The 15136-nt window shown below is 45.2% G+C and overlaps 1 protein-coding gene across 6 annotated transcripts in view; it reads right to left on the bottom strand.

Moving 5' to 3' along the window:
- Window positions 1-14495, bottom strand: part of RIN2 (Ras and Rab interactor 2) — a 58617-nt gene extending 44122 nt beyond the window's left edge. For 2 of the 6 annotated variants that reach the window (XM_058834907.1, XM_058834912.1), the window contains exons 1-2: window positions 14476-14495; window positions 13631-13764 (exon numbers count right to left, since the gene is read on the bottom strand). The gene's annotated coding sequence lies outside the window, so the exon portion shown is untranslated. Of the gene's footprint in view, window positions 1-9299; window positions 9455-13614; window positions 13765-14475 lie in introns of those variants that run through there. The other 4 variants (XM_058834906.1, XM_058834910.1, XM_058834908.1 and 1 more) reach the window with 4 other exon arrangements.
- Window positions 14496-15136: the final 641 nt, after the last annotated feature.

The raw sequence follows: 15136 nt of genomic DNA, 5'->3' as shown, positions 1-15136 counted from the left end.
CCCTGCTGTGGGCAGGGACACCTTCCACTATCCCAGCTTGCATCAAGCCTTGTCCAACCTGGCCTAGGGCATTTCCAGGGATGGGGCAGTCACAGGCTCTCTGGGCACCCTCACAGGGAAGAATTCCTTCCTAATATCCAATCCAACCTAGCCTCTCTCGGTTTGAAGCCACTCCCCCTTTTCCCAGCTTAAAACATTTCTCCTGTGTGACAGAGCATTATGTACATCAAAGTTTGTGCTCATTTTGCTCAGTGCTTACAGAAAAATTTCAGCTGATGTCCAGTAAGAGCAATTCTCTTTTCAGAGCTAGGGGAACACAAATTCTTTTGATAAATTCTTCTTCTCATAACTCATTGAAAAGGATTGTATTTGTTCACCCAAAGCAACACACAAATGGGAAAATAAGGCAGACAGATTTAAAAGTTGTTTGACCTTAAAAGCAAATATGATACATGGATTGTGAGACAGAAAAGTGATCTTAGAAGAACTGCAAAAGCTGCGATTTTGTTTTAAACCCTAAATATCTTTTAGGCTCTTTACTACTTAAAAAAAAAAAGAAAAAAGAAAAAAAAAGAAGCAAAGGTTAAATAGTTTGTACACCATGAACAACGACAAAATATAGCTTCTTTTAATCCTAATGCAATAGCATTTTCTAGTTGTGTTTGTTGCATCACCAATATACTTAATAGGTATCTCCTTGTAAGAAAATAACTCCTTATAGTAGCAAGCAATGGTTTCATTTATTTCAATTATTCCCTATGAAATGTTTTGCAAAGTAAACTGCTGTTCAGGAAGCAGCCAATGTTTCATAGAACTAACAGAAAGATTTCCATTGATGGCCGTAATTACTGGAATGAGCTTAGCACAGCACACTAAAAGGTGTGCAAGAAGAATCTGTAACATCAGGAGCCCCTCAGGATGTTATTCCAAGCTCCATTTAAAAGCTTGTGCTGTGCACCTCAGCTTCAGCACAGCCAGAGGCATCAGGGCAATGATTAACCAGGGAACAAACACCCCTCTCTTTATTCTGGTGTTGACCTTATGCTCATCTTCCTCATGACACATTCGAAAGATAATGTTTATTTCAGCCAAGTCCATGGTAAAGGCTAATATTTGAATTCCTTAATCAAAACTGTTAAGACACAATCACCTGGGACACTTCTCAGTTTAGCCCTTAGCATTAGCTAGGAACAATTTCACCCTTTCTCCTTTATCCACACTTTTAGCATATTACATGCAAGAGTAATTTTGTGGGCCCCAAAAACTCAGGCTTTCTACCAAATGCTATGTTCACAAGTATCATTTATCAAATCTAAATAGTGTGGCATCATCTTTAAAAGAGAAAGATGTTTTAGGATTTCAAGGAAGCACATGTGCCATCTTTGGCCTATGCACGGTGCAGAAGTACCAGCAGTTAATGCACCCTCCTGATTTAAGAAATGGGCCTCACATTTGGTGAGAAGCTTGATGTGTAATTAGTTTTTGCTCCCCATGAAATTTGGGAACAGTACTGCCCTAGGTCAGAGGGTTTTCTCCAGGAGTGAAGCACTCAGCAGTGACAATTCCAGACACTGCACTGATGGGGGTGATCCACAGGAACCCCTCACTGTCACTAGGACATGTGAAGAGGAAAGAAAGGTGTGATCAGAGGAAGGGGACAAGGTCCCAAGCTCCTGATAAGCCTGGAGGGAGGGCTGGACTAGCCAAACTCTGCAAGCCCCTCTGGTTTTTACAAAGATGTCACAAAGTGGGAAGGAACAGGGAAGTGTGTGTTGGGGAGGTTGAGTATTATTTTTGGTAGGGTTTTGGCTTCTTTTTTTTTTTTTTTTTTTGCTTCTTTTGCAACGCCAAGATATCAGAGGGAAAGCATGAATTTTTTTTTACTCAGTTTCACACAGGGGTGGAAGCCCTCCACCACACCAAAATCCTTTTTTATATTTCATCACACACGAATTGCTAAATTCCCATAACCCAAAAGGAAGCACTAAGTCAAAAAGCATAATATCAGCTTAAAAAATTAATAAATCAGACTTTTAACTTTGTACTTATTAGCAAATGACACACACCTGAGCACACACACAAGCACAAACCGGGTGAAAAAACACCTAAACTTGGAGCAAACAAATTAATGTACTGTTGGAGTTACATATCAACAGGAGGAATAAAAATTTTGATGTATGTTTTTTACAGGGATAACCTGACTAAACAAACGACAGCTATTATTTATCCACTGGAAAATGTTTCAAAATACCCTGGGCAGTGCACCTAGTAAATGATATGCAAACATTTATCCAAGTTTAAACAAATGGGGAAAAATTGCAGTGATTGAATCTGACTTTTTGCCTCCAAAAGCAAGTACACTGAGTGTTGTGGGTCAGGTAGTGTGAAGGCACTGAAATTCTTGGCCCTTGAAAGGATCCATTTTCAAGCTGCCTATTTAAGAATGCAGAGCATCCCACATCCTGAACCACACCAGGTCAGCAGCAAGTGACTAACCTGAGGGCATTCCAGCTGCAGGCGTGGATTTGCTTTCTGTTCAAGAATGATTTTGTTTGCATCTCATTAGTTATATTTGCACTAGTGCTTTCTGACCAAGAGGTTAATGTAATCCAACAGACTGTATGAGGAAGATCACAAGTGAGCTTTTGTGGTTGCACTGTTTATTTTAAACAGCTGGACATCAGATATGACGGACAGTTTGCTTCTTTATTCACTCAGCACTCACTACTAATTTTTGAAGAATGCTGTTGATTGCTTTAAGAAGCACTTCTTGTAGCACACTTCTAGTGTGGTTCCCCACCCTCGAGGGTGCACAAACACAGCAAACCATGAGGCTGAGTACCAAGTAGAAGATTTATTTCTCAATGAACAAAAGAAACTATTTTCACTAGAAAAACTTAAGAACAGTGCTGATGTCTTGACGCGTTTATTTTGGTTTATGCACAGAAGAGACTCCAAGAAAATCTTGCATTAAGTAAACCAAGGTCACTGCTCTCTACACAAGGATGATCCATGTAACACTTCTGATTGTAGCAGAGTTTTCACTGCCCTAACCTAGCTCGGATCCACTGGCAATGAACACATAAGCTGCTTGCATCATTGCTTGTCTGGGCTGTGGAGACAAGCTTGGGAACTGGGTTAGCCCCATGAGGGACTTGACACCTTCTGCAGCAGCACAGCACAGCACAGCTAACCTGTATTATGTAGAGGGAAAGGCACCAGCAGGCTCAGAATGTGTCATTTGTTCCTGAACCACACTCGGACTACACAGACAGGAAAAAGCAGACTGAGCCACGAATGTGTGCCAGCTCACTGCTGCACGAGTGTGCCAACACAGCAAGCAGGATACACCCAAAGAACACATTCTCACTGTTCTATCAGCTGTGCCATATACACATCATAGGAGATGGAATGCCTAGACAAAATGCCTATGCTTATTTTGTGTTACTAGGAAGTTAAAAACCAAAACAAAACCACAAATCAAATCCTGGAGAAAAAAACTCTATTTGCACAGTGTTTATTTGTTGCCTGCTAGAGGATCTGGTTGGGGACAGAGGGGAGGCATGAATAGGGCAATATAACAATTCTTCAGAACAAAGTCTGCAGATCGCATCATGCATGGTATTGGCCATACATGACCTATCTGTAAAAATCTGGAGGTCATTTTAAATTCTCAAAATAATTTCAGACACTTGTCTATTCCTCATAATGATCTGGTCTATAAAACTGGTTATAAAGAATGACTGTTCTATAAAATCCATGCACAACTTTGACCAACTATGCTCTGAAATATTTTCTTTTTTTCCACACAACTACTGAACTACTGCTTATCTGAGGGACTGAGGAGGTGGAGAGATTCACCTTGGAGATGTTTTCTTTTTGAGGGACAAGGGAGTTCCAAATATTCAAATATTTAGAATCTGCAATTTAATTTCTAAATATATATTTACCAAACAAAAGAGAAAAGTCAATCATAGTACATGGCTCTGATAAATAGTCTTAAATGTTTCTTGTTCTATTTCTTAATGGAAAAGAAATATTAAATAGTGAAAACAAGGTTATGACACAGAGCAATGAAACCCAGGAAACTCAAAACTGACGGCTGTTGAAATATCTGTCTCAAGTTAATTCCACTCCTCTTCCTGTTTTCTATATGTGCACTATGGGACTGTCCATGTCAGCCTCAACCAAACTTCCTGCCTCCGGTCCCAACCTGTGTAACTTCGAAGTCACGTAAGCACAGGTCACCCTTCCTGTCCTCATGGTGCTCTTCTTGATCCTCCTTCCCAGGGCAATTGTTCCCTCAGACTGCTCCCTGCAGCTCTTCCCTCTGATAACCCCATCACCTTCTGTCACGTCTGACTCGCAAATTCATCAGCAGTGCAAAGGTTTCTGCTGCTTTGCCAACCCTCTTCCCTTTTCCCATCAGGCTGTTCATCACTTGGACCGTCCTCTTTCTCTGCTGATCCTGAGCAGCCCCAGACTCCCCTAGCACAGCCCCTACACCCAGCTTGCTTTCACTCTTGCAGCTGAGCCCCTGAGGATGAAGTCTCAGGACTTTGCCAGCTTCCTTCCCTGAATCTGTAAGGTTTCCATCCACCAACCCAATCCTCCTGCTTTTCAGTTTTCACTGTTTTCTACTTCCTACTAAAGCCCCTCTCCTTCTCTACCCCTTTTTCCCAAGCCACCTGCATACGGATCCCAGACAGGTGGGATTTCATAATCATAGAATCATAGAACAGTCTAGGTTGGAAGGGGCCCTAAAGATCATCTAGTTCCAACACCCCTGCCATGGGCAGGGACACCTTCCACTACAAGGTGGACACATTCCACAACACCTTCACTTCATGCAGGTTTGAGCAGCCCTCTCTCATCCCTTCCCCTTCTTCCATCACATCTGTATTTAAGAAGGTGGACCAAGATCAACATACCCTAGTCACTCCCCATCTGCTTCTTTTCTCCAGTCCCTCAAAAGGCCAGGATACATACAGCCCACAGATCAAGAGGGAGGAACTGATGCCACAGCTGGCTCTAACAGCAAGGAGAACAGCTTAAAGCCTCTCCTAGGCTGTCTTCTTCCAGACTAGGAGGAATGAAGGTCCTCCCCAGCTTTTGGGATGAGCATTTTTCCCTCCTCTAACTTCTTTTTGATCCCCCAGTTGAATAGGGGATAGCATCAAAACCAAACTTTCCTTCCTCAGCAGCAATCAGCGGTCACATCAAGACCCATTTGATTAGAACTAAAAAGTTTCTCCTTACTCACTGGATTAATGAGTTCATAGAAACTCCTAGCAGGGGAACTCCTGAAGAAAGAAGCGTGGGTGTTTAGTTTTTCTCTGTTACTTTGCTTATGTAAACAATTTGTTTTCTCTCTCCTGGGACAGTGTGTTTGGAAACAGACTTTTTAGAAGGCACTAAACCTCGTTTGTTGAAATGGTGAAACTGGGTCCAAGCACTGCCAAAAGCAGAGCGTCCCAAACACATTTGTGGCTCCACATATTTACTGTACTGGGGGGTTACGTTATGCACACAGGTCAGACAGAGTCTGTTGGTGTCGCTTTTCTTCTTTGGGATCGGAACCAAATGCAGTCAAACCCAGAAAGTAAGGCAGCAGTCAGGTGACAGGCTGTTTCCTAGGTTTAATTCTTGCTGACACACTGGTACCAAAAGATTCCCGTGACTGCCAGAAACAAACATCGGCAATCATTGTGTATGGGGAAATCAGACTAAGTGTAGTGAGATAGAGGTTTACTTAGTCCTCTTAAAAATGAAAAACTAAATTGTTTAACAGCTAGTAAATTCCATCACTCTTGTTCTGCAGATAATAAAGAGGAAGCTGTCAATAGGTGAAAATACTTCTTAGGTTACATAGCACAGTTTCAAGTCTTAACATGGAATTAGTTTATTGCTTCTACATCCGGTGACAGTTATTTTTATACAGCTTCTTTGTATAAATTCAACAACATGGAAAAAAAACTTTCCAGGTCTTTCAACTGCTCTTAAAATAAACACCAACAAGTCCATCTCTGTCTTCTGTACCTCTGCTATGACGTATCCCCTGCACAAACATGAAGCCATGTCCCTGGGGAGTCACAAATCTCTCGAGTAACTTGACCTGCTGTGACTGAGCTAGGGGAACTCAATCCAGCCTTAAAATTAATCTTTTTGTTCCCAGTCAGTCATCCTTTGTTCCAAAACCACAGCACCAAAGGGCAAATCAAGGAGAAAACAAACATCTTCCACAGTTTGTGGACCATGACCTCAAGTGGCCAGGACTGCTGTCCTGCTTCTCTTCCTACTTTGCAAAGTTCCATTCCTGCCTACTGGAGAAGGTGAACATGAACAATGCCCAGCAAGGAGCTGGGAAAGCTAGGAAAAGCATGAACAGAGAAAAAATGATGGCCCATTCAAGGCTAAAATTACATATATGGCATATAAACACTTTGTTGGATCGAAAGCTTACTGACAAATGACCTGAACCTACAGTTTACCTTTCTTAAATTTCTTGTCCTTCTAATGCACCAGATTTCAGTGAAATGCTCCAAAGGAAGGTTTCCACTAGCAAAATCAAGGCTGTCCTGCCATTCTGCTGCATACCTTGCCTCAATACAAGGCAAATGCCTGTAGCCATCATTACAATCCAATCCTGTACAGCAAAGGATATATCCCCACGGACAGAACTGTGCAGGGAACACAGCATCCACCTGCACGTGGGAGCTGGAAGGCCCAAAAACTACAACCCCAAGAGTCTTCTCATCCTGACTCACACATTGCCTCCTAGCAACAGTTTTAACCAAACTTAGGAACATAGGCCTTTGTGAAGGAAAAGGTGGTATGAAACAATGTTTTGATATTACAACTACTTTCTTAAATTCACTGGTCCAAGTTAGGGTCTCAGTCCAGCAATCCTCAGTTAAACATATTACCCAGCTAACCCCAAGGCCTCCTTAGTTTTACATTCTGTACTCTGGTGATGCAACCAAAAGCCATTATTGAGATTATGTGAGCTAACATTCCTCTAGTCACGATTAGAATATTGACAGTAACTACTGAAAAACAACTCTCACCCACTGTGTGTTCTTAGAACACATAAAACAATTAAAAGAAACACACAGAACATCAGTGGAACTGCCACAGTACTATGCACTCCTTGCCCTGAAATAAACCTTAATTAAAAGGTTGAATTTAGACACAGCTCTCAGGGTGCCATACCGAAGAGGAGAAAAAAAGCAGCTGCCTCCTCCAGCTCACTGTGGAGTAGTAAAAGCCATGGTTCTCTGGGACATGGCAAACAGAAGGCCACCAGCAGCATGGGAAGGTGCCTGGTGTGTCTGCCAAGAGAGTGCACCGCTCCAGCAAGGATCAAACCACACAGGATCCGGCTAAAACATTTATCTGGCTTCCAGAGCTGTTGTAAACCACGTGGAAATACACCATAGCTACCACGATGTATCACTGTAAGTGATAGCTAACATATGCCCAGGCATTCATGAAAAAGGATGAAAAAATATTTTTCATATAAACATAAAAAAAATGAACCTGCACTGTAAGAAACCAAATATTTACTTTGGCAGATCATATCTTCTAGCAAAAAAAAAAATTGCAATAAAGTTAAACATTTAAAGAGACATACTGCAAAACAGATGCTGAAAATATCTTTGAAGGGCGTCCTGCCAAAGCATAGGAGCTGTGCATCTATCAGTGTAACAAACATGAACCAAAAATTTTTATGGAACCACTAAATAGAAACTTTGAACTTCGAAAGGAAAGAGGGCTGCTCAATTAATGGTGAACTCATTTTTTCTTCTGCTAAAAATTCCAAGCAATACAGTTTGCAGAGGATATGCTACATAAATGAAGAACATCAACGTAAGTTAGAACTGAGCCTTTCTACCTAACCCCTCAAAGATCATTTCCTAAAGTTTCATGTCTGGGTGCAACACTGGTGGCTTGGTTCTTTTTCCCAGGACCAAGACCGACAAGAGAGAGAGAGAGAGATTTGTTTTCCTGTTCAGGCTCAGTTGTTTATTTTTCCTTATCTATATTAGATATTTACAGTGTACAAGGAGCTATATAGACTAGGCTAACAAAGTGCAAAATGGCTGAAGAAGTACCTCTTCAAGGTGTTTTAAGTGTCAACCCATCCAGTAGTGAAATGCCAAGTAACTTATTTTCATTACTAACCCAACATCCACATCTCACAATGCAGATTCTTTCATCCAATCCCCTAATATTACCCAAAAAAACTAGAAGAAGAAGGAGAAAAAGGAGAAAAGGACAATGCCCCAAACCCTCCATGTTGTCTCTTATTCACTGATTCACTAATATAACTCAACTCCAAATTTCTCACCCAGTGACTTAATATAATTCTAACTTACACACTCACATTCTCAGTTTCTCTACTTAGATCTAGAAGTCTTTTTCTCCATGGTTTTAAGTTAAACTCAGTGTTCTCTCAAGAGTCAGAGCTTGTCAGCACAGATCAGGGAATATTCTCTGTGCCTCTGGCTCCAACAGTTCCAGTTACTTAAAAGCATTTTACAAAGACTTCAGCATCAATTCCCAGCTCTAGCACACATTCAGAGAAATACTTCAGGATGAGTTTTACTGCACCTACTACTTAAGTCAATCAAGTTCAAGTTACCAGCACATTTTCTACTTCCTTCTGAAACGGAATTATCATAAACTTCCAAAACAACCATCATTTTAACAGCTGTATCAAGATAGATCTAGTAAAACCAAAGTAAAAATTTAGGGATATGTTGTGGCACAGGTGTATACACAACTCAAATAACTTAGCACACCCTAAAGGTTCCCAATCATGCATCCACACACCATGAGAACCCTGCTTCCTTCTCCCAAGCTATTCAGCATGTCCAAACTCTGATTTTTATTCTTGCACTAACTACCAAGAACGCTGTGAGTAAATAATTGCCTTTTAAATCCCCAGCTGTAGCTAAAACAACTTATTACAACATTTACTGAGGGCTGACATTTCATAGTTGCCAATATCTAACTGCTTTCCTAAGAAATTACAGTCTCAGCAAGTTATACAGCATAAAGCATGCCAAGGCCCCAGCTGGCACAAGGATGCATGTTTATTTCTGTGAAGGTTATGGTTTTGGTTTGTGGCTACATTTAAAAAAAACCAAAAAAACAGTTTAAAAACCTAACTTCTTTGCAAAAGACAGTGAGCAGTTTCCCACACAAGCAGACCCAAAACAGGCAGCAGGTATCCCCAGGCCTCAATACAGGTCTTTTTTAATTCCCAAGTTAAAATTATCACAAGGCTCACTTACAGAGCCAGCACAAAGCTGGAGTACATGGCAACACCTTGCCACAGTAGCTCAGGCACGCAGGTTGGGCTGGAACACAACAGCTGGGAATTCCGTCGACCGCTCCACACAGGAGCTGCACAGCATCTGGCTTTTGCACTGAGCACCTGAGCAGGCACCTGCAGGGCAGCGAGATAAAAGAGGGGGCTTGTAAACAGCAGATCTCTGGGCACTGGCTCCCTGTGCTGCTCTGACCACTCACTCAGGTCTGCCTTCTGCCATCCCCACATGCTCCACGGCTCCAGGTCCTCACCTGAACCAGGGGGCCAAATCAGTGCTCCCCTTGTTTTCCACACATTCACTCTCAAGTGCATTTAGAGACACGTCTTGGCATGGCACAAATCATCATCCATTAGGAGAAAATATTAAGCAAAGGATTTAGAGGAAGACAAGGCTACAGATCCACAGTCAAGTTAAGAAGGGCATGTCAGCATATACAATACACACCATTCATGAAAGCAAAATCGGTAATGTTTTGGGTTATACTCATGTTGCAAGTATGTATGTTTCAACAAAGTCAGCACTGAGAAGCCCTGGAGTTATTGCCTGGAAAGCACAGATTTGTAGTTAGCAAATATAAAGTAGAAGCCAAAAGCATCATTTTTGATACAAAAAAAAGCGCAAAAGAGCCATTTAAAAGTCAAAAAAGTATCTGGCTATTGTGGTTCTTTTCTTTTCCCATACAAGTCACTTGTGAGACCTTGTTTAGAGCACTGTATTTAGTCCTGGGCATCTGGCCAGATGACATTCACATTCTGGAGCTGGTGGAGTGCGGAAAAAGAATAGTTTTGGGGCTTTTTTTTTTTTTGAGAAAAGCCCCTCAGGAAAGAATTGTGTCTGCCTCTAAGCATGTGTACATGAGGTTGGGGAGGTGACTTAACATCCCTCACCAGAGTCAATCTGCAGTGGTCTGCTGGTTGTAATGGAGCAACAGCAATTTGCAGCAAAAGATTTGTCCTTTAGTTTCTGAATGCCATACAAACGATCCAGTGCTTTCAGACTTTTCAGGACTCAGAAAGACAACTCCTGCTTATGTGCAAAGCAGGGCTTTTACTCTTCAAAGACAAGTTACAGATAAGACATCCTCCATGAACATTAATTTACAAGGCTGTCTTGAAAACCCTGTTCCAAGATCAGGAGGAAAATGCACTTCCCTTTTCTTATCCTACCCTCTCATTATACAGTGCTCACAGACCAGAATCCTCCCTGGTGCAGCATCGTTACCTGTTTTCTCACACAACACCCAACACAAATGGGTGCACTAATTCCAAACAGTATATGACGATTACATACCACAAAATACTCTTATTCCTGCCAGAGGACTCCAGGAACTTCCTTTTGCTACTTTCACTTTACCATGGTGAGATCTTCATACTCATCTCCCACGCTGACGGCAAAATCCTTACCAGCTCCAAAGGGAACAGTACAGCATTAACACACAACCATTTTCAACTGAACTAATTGTTTAGATCAAAATTTCCAAATGAAACCAGAATGAACCTAATAACAGAACACGACTGCAGCTCCACAATTTCTTTTCCTTTATGTGTAGTTTCGCTCTGCTGATCTTAAGGCAGAAATATGGCTTTAGCTATTCTGCAAAATTTTCAGTTTTATTTAAAAAACAATGGGTTCTATGTGTGCAGGCTGATAAAACCTACACAAGGCAACCAAAGTTACATGGATAAAGACAAGCTCTTGGGCCTGATTCAGCCTTCACAACAGCATAAATTCAGAAGCAACTCCCCTGAAGTCAATAAAGCATAAAACATGCTGTCAACAGAGAACTAGACCCACCCTCCTTTGACTAAAGAATGATCCTCATAAAGAATGGACTTCACAAGCATGGGAGAACCTGAGAATGCTATGCTACATTATTGTGCTTTTTATTTTGCCTGAAAACTTTAAGCAGCAGCCCTCAGCTGAAACAGGCAGCTACAAACACTTCCATGCAGAGACTCCTGCCCTGCCTGCTCGGGCACAGAGCAGCAGCATGCACTTCACCCACATTTTTCCCAGCAGCACAACGCCTGAATGAGAAAAGGACCTGTGCTTCCACACTGCACAAATCTCTGCCTCTTGTCTTGCCAGTCACATCATCAGATGAGACAGGCGATGCTTTTTGGGGCAGAATGTCCAGCGTGGAGGCAGCCATGGACTGCTGCAAGACACCTGGCAGGTCCTTCACCACCTTTCATTTCTGCAGCAGCCTTGTAGAAGAAGTCGGCAGAGAAAGGACTCTGTGTTTGCCTTGGTCTACCTACAAAAATGTCCTTAAAGCCAAATTAACACAGGTTGGGTTACAGCGCAGCATGTCCAGCCTGCCAGGTAAGGATCACACAGGGCCTGGACCAAAAGCAAGATCAGAGCACGTACACACTTCAGACTCTACAGACAAGAATGTGAAGCAGCAGCAGCTGACATTCCACAAACGAACCATGTCATGGCTCAGAGCAGCTGAGACAAAGAAAATTCCATGTCCCTGCCACCTCTTTTTCCTTGTCCTGTTCTAGCTGCAAATGCTCAGGACTCCTGAACACGTATGGCAAGGTGAACCAGAGCACCTCAGCACTGGATAACTGCAGGTGGTAGAATGCCAGGCACCAGTAATGTCCACAGTAGTCTTACTCATGAACGCTAAGAAGCATGCATGACCTCCTTTCTAGCTGCCAGTAATGTGCCCCATGAGAAGACATGGGATAACTGTATTGCATTAAATGTCTCAATGTAGCATTTCATGTGTCAGGAGAAAGTTATTTCCAGTGTTCTGAAGTAAGACATGTATTGGAAAACTAGAGCTTCATAGCCATTCAATTCATACCACAACATCTCCACTTTGCTACACGATGATTCAATGTAACACAGGGTACCGAATATTCAGCTACATTTCCAACCCCTCTCCTGACAGGCATTACCACCTGAATGGTATGTGACCCAAACAAAAAAAAAAAAGCGACCGGAACGCTTGACTCTACCTAGCAATTGTCTCCACAGCAACTCTTCACTGAGGAATTTTAGAGGGGTTTTTTGAGACACATCTTGAGAAATCTCCAATTGCATATTAGAAGTATGTAAAGCCTCTTACTCTCTTACTCCTAAACCTCTTGCTCTCGAGATCTGTATGGTATGCCAAGTATTTATTACAGCCACAGGCAAGAGCTACGCAACCACAGAGCCTGCAATACATTTGACCACAGAACCAGTTTTCTGCGTGTTGCTCCACCAATGTTTGAAGTCACCATGTCTGCAAGGTAAGAGCATGACTTTGCTGTTGATCCCCTTTCTCCTCCTGATACAGAGACTCTTGGTGATCCTACTGGAACAATAAACTGTGGCTATGGTTTAGTGAGATGTTAAGAAAACACCCAAGTCCATATCTACTTGATACTCTATCAATCTCCTGCTGCTGATGGGAGATTAATTACCTCACTTATCACTATGATGTGACAGCCACATTATCCTCATACACAACAGCAGCTCTTTAACTGCTGTAGTAACAGTGCTGTTCTTCTCTTTTTTAAGGCAGTAGGTCCCTTCTGAAAAATATTCAGTCACCCTTCTGTTCATTCATTCTCTCAGTAACCACTGCTTGAACTAGCTTTAAAAACAACTGAAAAATATCCCAATAGTTAAGTAGAAGAGCTAGTCTTCTTCTAGACCAAGAGAAACAGGAGCCACCCCTCTTGGTCCTGTCAGCTACATACCAGAACACCTTTCCAGCTGCCCACTCACCAAATGCTTCAGCAAGGATGGGAGGAGGGGACACTGGTGCAGACACCAGACACAGACACCATAACCATTTTCCTAGAGGCCAAGTGAGAGACACTGAGCCGGCTGGGAGTGCAACAAGGGTGACAGAGCCATCTACCGCAGACACTCACAAGAACCCCCCAAGATACTGTATCCAGCTGTGCCAGCAGCACCGGCTGCCAACAGACCCCTAGCCAGCCTCATCCCACTTCCTCCTACTGATCTAATTAAATTGTCAAGTCCTAAGAAATCAACTGGTTTTTTTGGAGCTAAATACAGCTGAAACTAATGCACCTTAATATAGATCTGTCCTGAGGAAAGTCAAGGGCTATACTGGCATGCTTTTACCACAACAAAACACAGAATTACTCATGGAACCAGTGCAGACACAGGTGAATTGAACACACAGCTGCTGTGGAGCAGCAGAGTCAGGGCTGTTGAGCCCTTGCCTTTCCAAGCACTGGTCCATCGGCCTTCCAGCCCCCACCTAGCAAACACACACCTCTGCAGGTACCACTACTCCACTCACCTGACCAGTTCCTCACCTGTCACCTCAAGCTATCCTCTGAGGGAGAAAGGGCTCCGGCCAGTACTGTCCTGTTCACCCCCAGGGCTTCTGCTGTCACGCAAATACCTGGCGGAAATTCTGTTCTGCGCACTCCTCATCCACTCAGCTGGGCTGGCAAAGGCACATAAAGACGTAATTATTATTTATTATTATTATTTAATAGAGCTTAAGAGTTACACTTTGGGAAATCGGCAAATAAAACAAATGAGAGGTGAGTAGCCTGGAAAGATGAGAAGACGACCTCACAGAGGAAAACACAGCGTCTGCTTTTCTACATCTACCACACCACACCTGCGTGAGCTAAAAGAAACTTTTGACATATTTACAAGGAAACATTGTAAACAACGCAGCCAGACGCACACCGCATCCCCGCGTTTTAGGCCCCAGGAGCCCCCGTTTCAGCCAGCAAAGGGGGGGTGGGGGGGCCGCCCGGACTGAGGATTCCTCGTGGAGCCGGGGCTGGACTCCTGCCCACGGCGGGGCCAGGGCCGGGGCCGCGCTCCGGGCTCGCACCGCGCTCCCCTCACGCGAGTCCGGGACACCCCAAGGGACAGGGAGCTGGCGGGACGGACACCAGTAAGGTCCCCGGCCCGGGGCCCGGCCCAACTCGGCCGCCCTTGGCTGGGAGAGGGGCAGAGTCTGGTAAGAGTAGGGCGAGGACAACGCTGCCCCGCGGCACCGGCGCCTGGGGCTCGGCTGGGCCCGGCCTTCCCGCACCCGCGGCGCTCTCGCGGGGGTGGTTTCCATGGGACCCCACGAGCCGCACCGACCGCCGCGACCCCACACGGCCCGGCGCCCCTCCCTCACCCCGCTTCGCCTCACCTCGCCTCGCCTCCCGCGCGTCGGCGGCAGCGCCGGGCACCGCAGTCGGAGCCGCCCCGGCCGGCCGGGCCGGGCGAGGCGCGGGGAGGGGCCGGCTCTGCGCCGCCGTCCGCAGCCCCCGGGCCCGGCCCCTGCGCATGCGCCGCTCCCGCCGCGCGCGCCGCCTCCCTCGGGGAACCGGGGACAGCCGGAGCACGGGGCGGGCCGGGCAGAGCCCCTCAGGGCACCGGGGACAGCTCGGGCCGGGCAGAGCCCCTCAGGGCACCGGGAACAGCTCGGGCCGGGCAGAGCCCCTCAGGGCACCGGGGACAGCTCGGGCCGGGCAGAGCCCCTCAGGGCACCGGGGACACCCACGGAGCCGGGCAGAGCCCCTCAGGGCACCGGGGACACCCACGGAGCCGGGCAGAGCCCCTCAGGGCACCGGGGACACCCACGGAGCCGGGCAGAGCCCCTCAGGGAACCGGGGACACCCACGGAGCCGGGCAGAGCCCCTCAGGGCACCGGGGACAGCTCGGGCCGGGCAGAGCCCCTCAGGGCCCCGGGGACAGCTCGGGCCGGGCAGAGCCCCTCAGGGCACCGGGGACAGCTCGGGCCGGGCAGAGCCCCTCAGGGCACCGGGGACAGCTCGGGCCGGGCAGAGCCCCTCACGGCACCGGGGACA

This window comes from Poecile atricapillus, chromosome 3 (assembly GCF_030490865.1).
Source record: "Poecile atricapillus isolate bPoeAtr1 chromosome 3, bPoeAtr1.hap1, whole genome shotgun sequence".
NCBI lineage: Eukaryota > Metazoa > Chordata > Aves > Passeriformes > Paridae > Poecile > Poecile atricapillus.
This window is presented reverse-complemented; position numbering and strand designations above follow the sequence as displayed.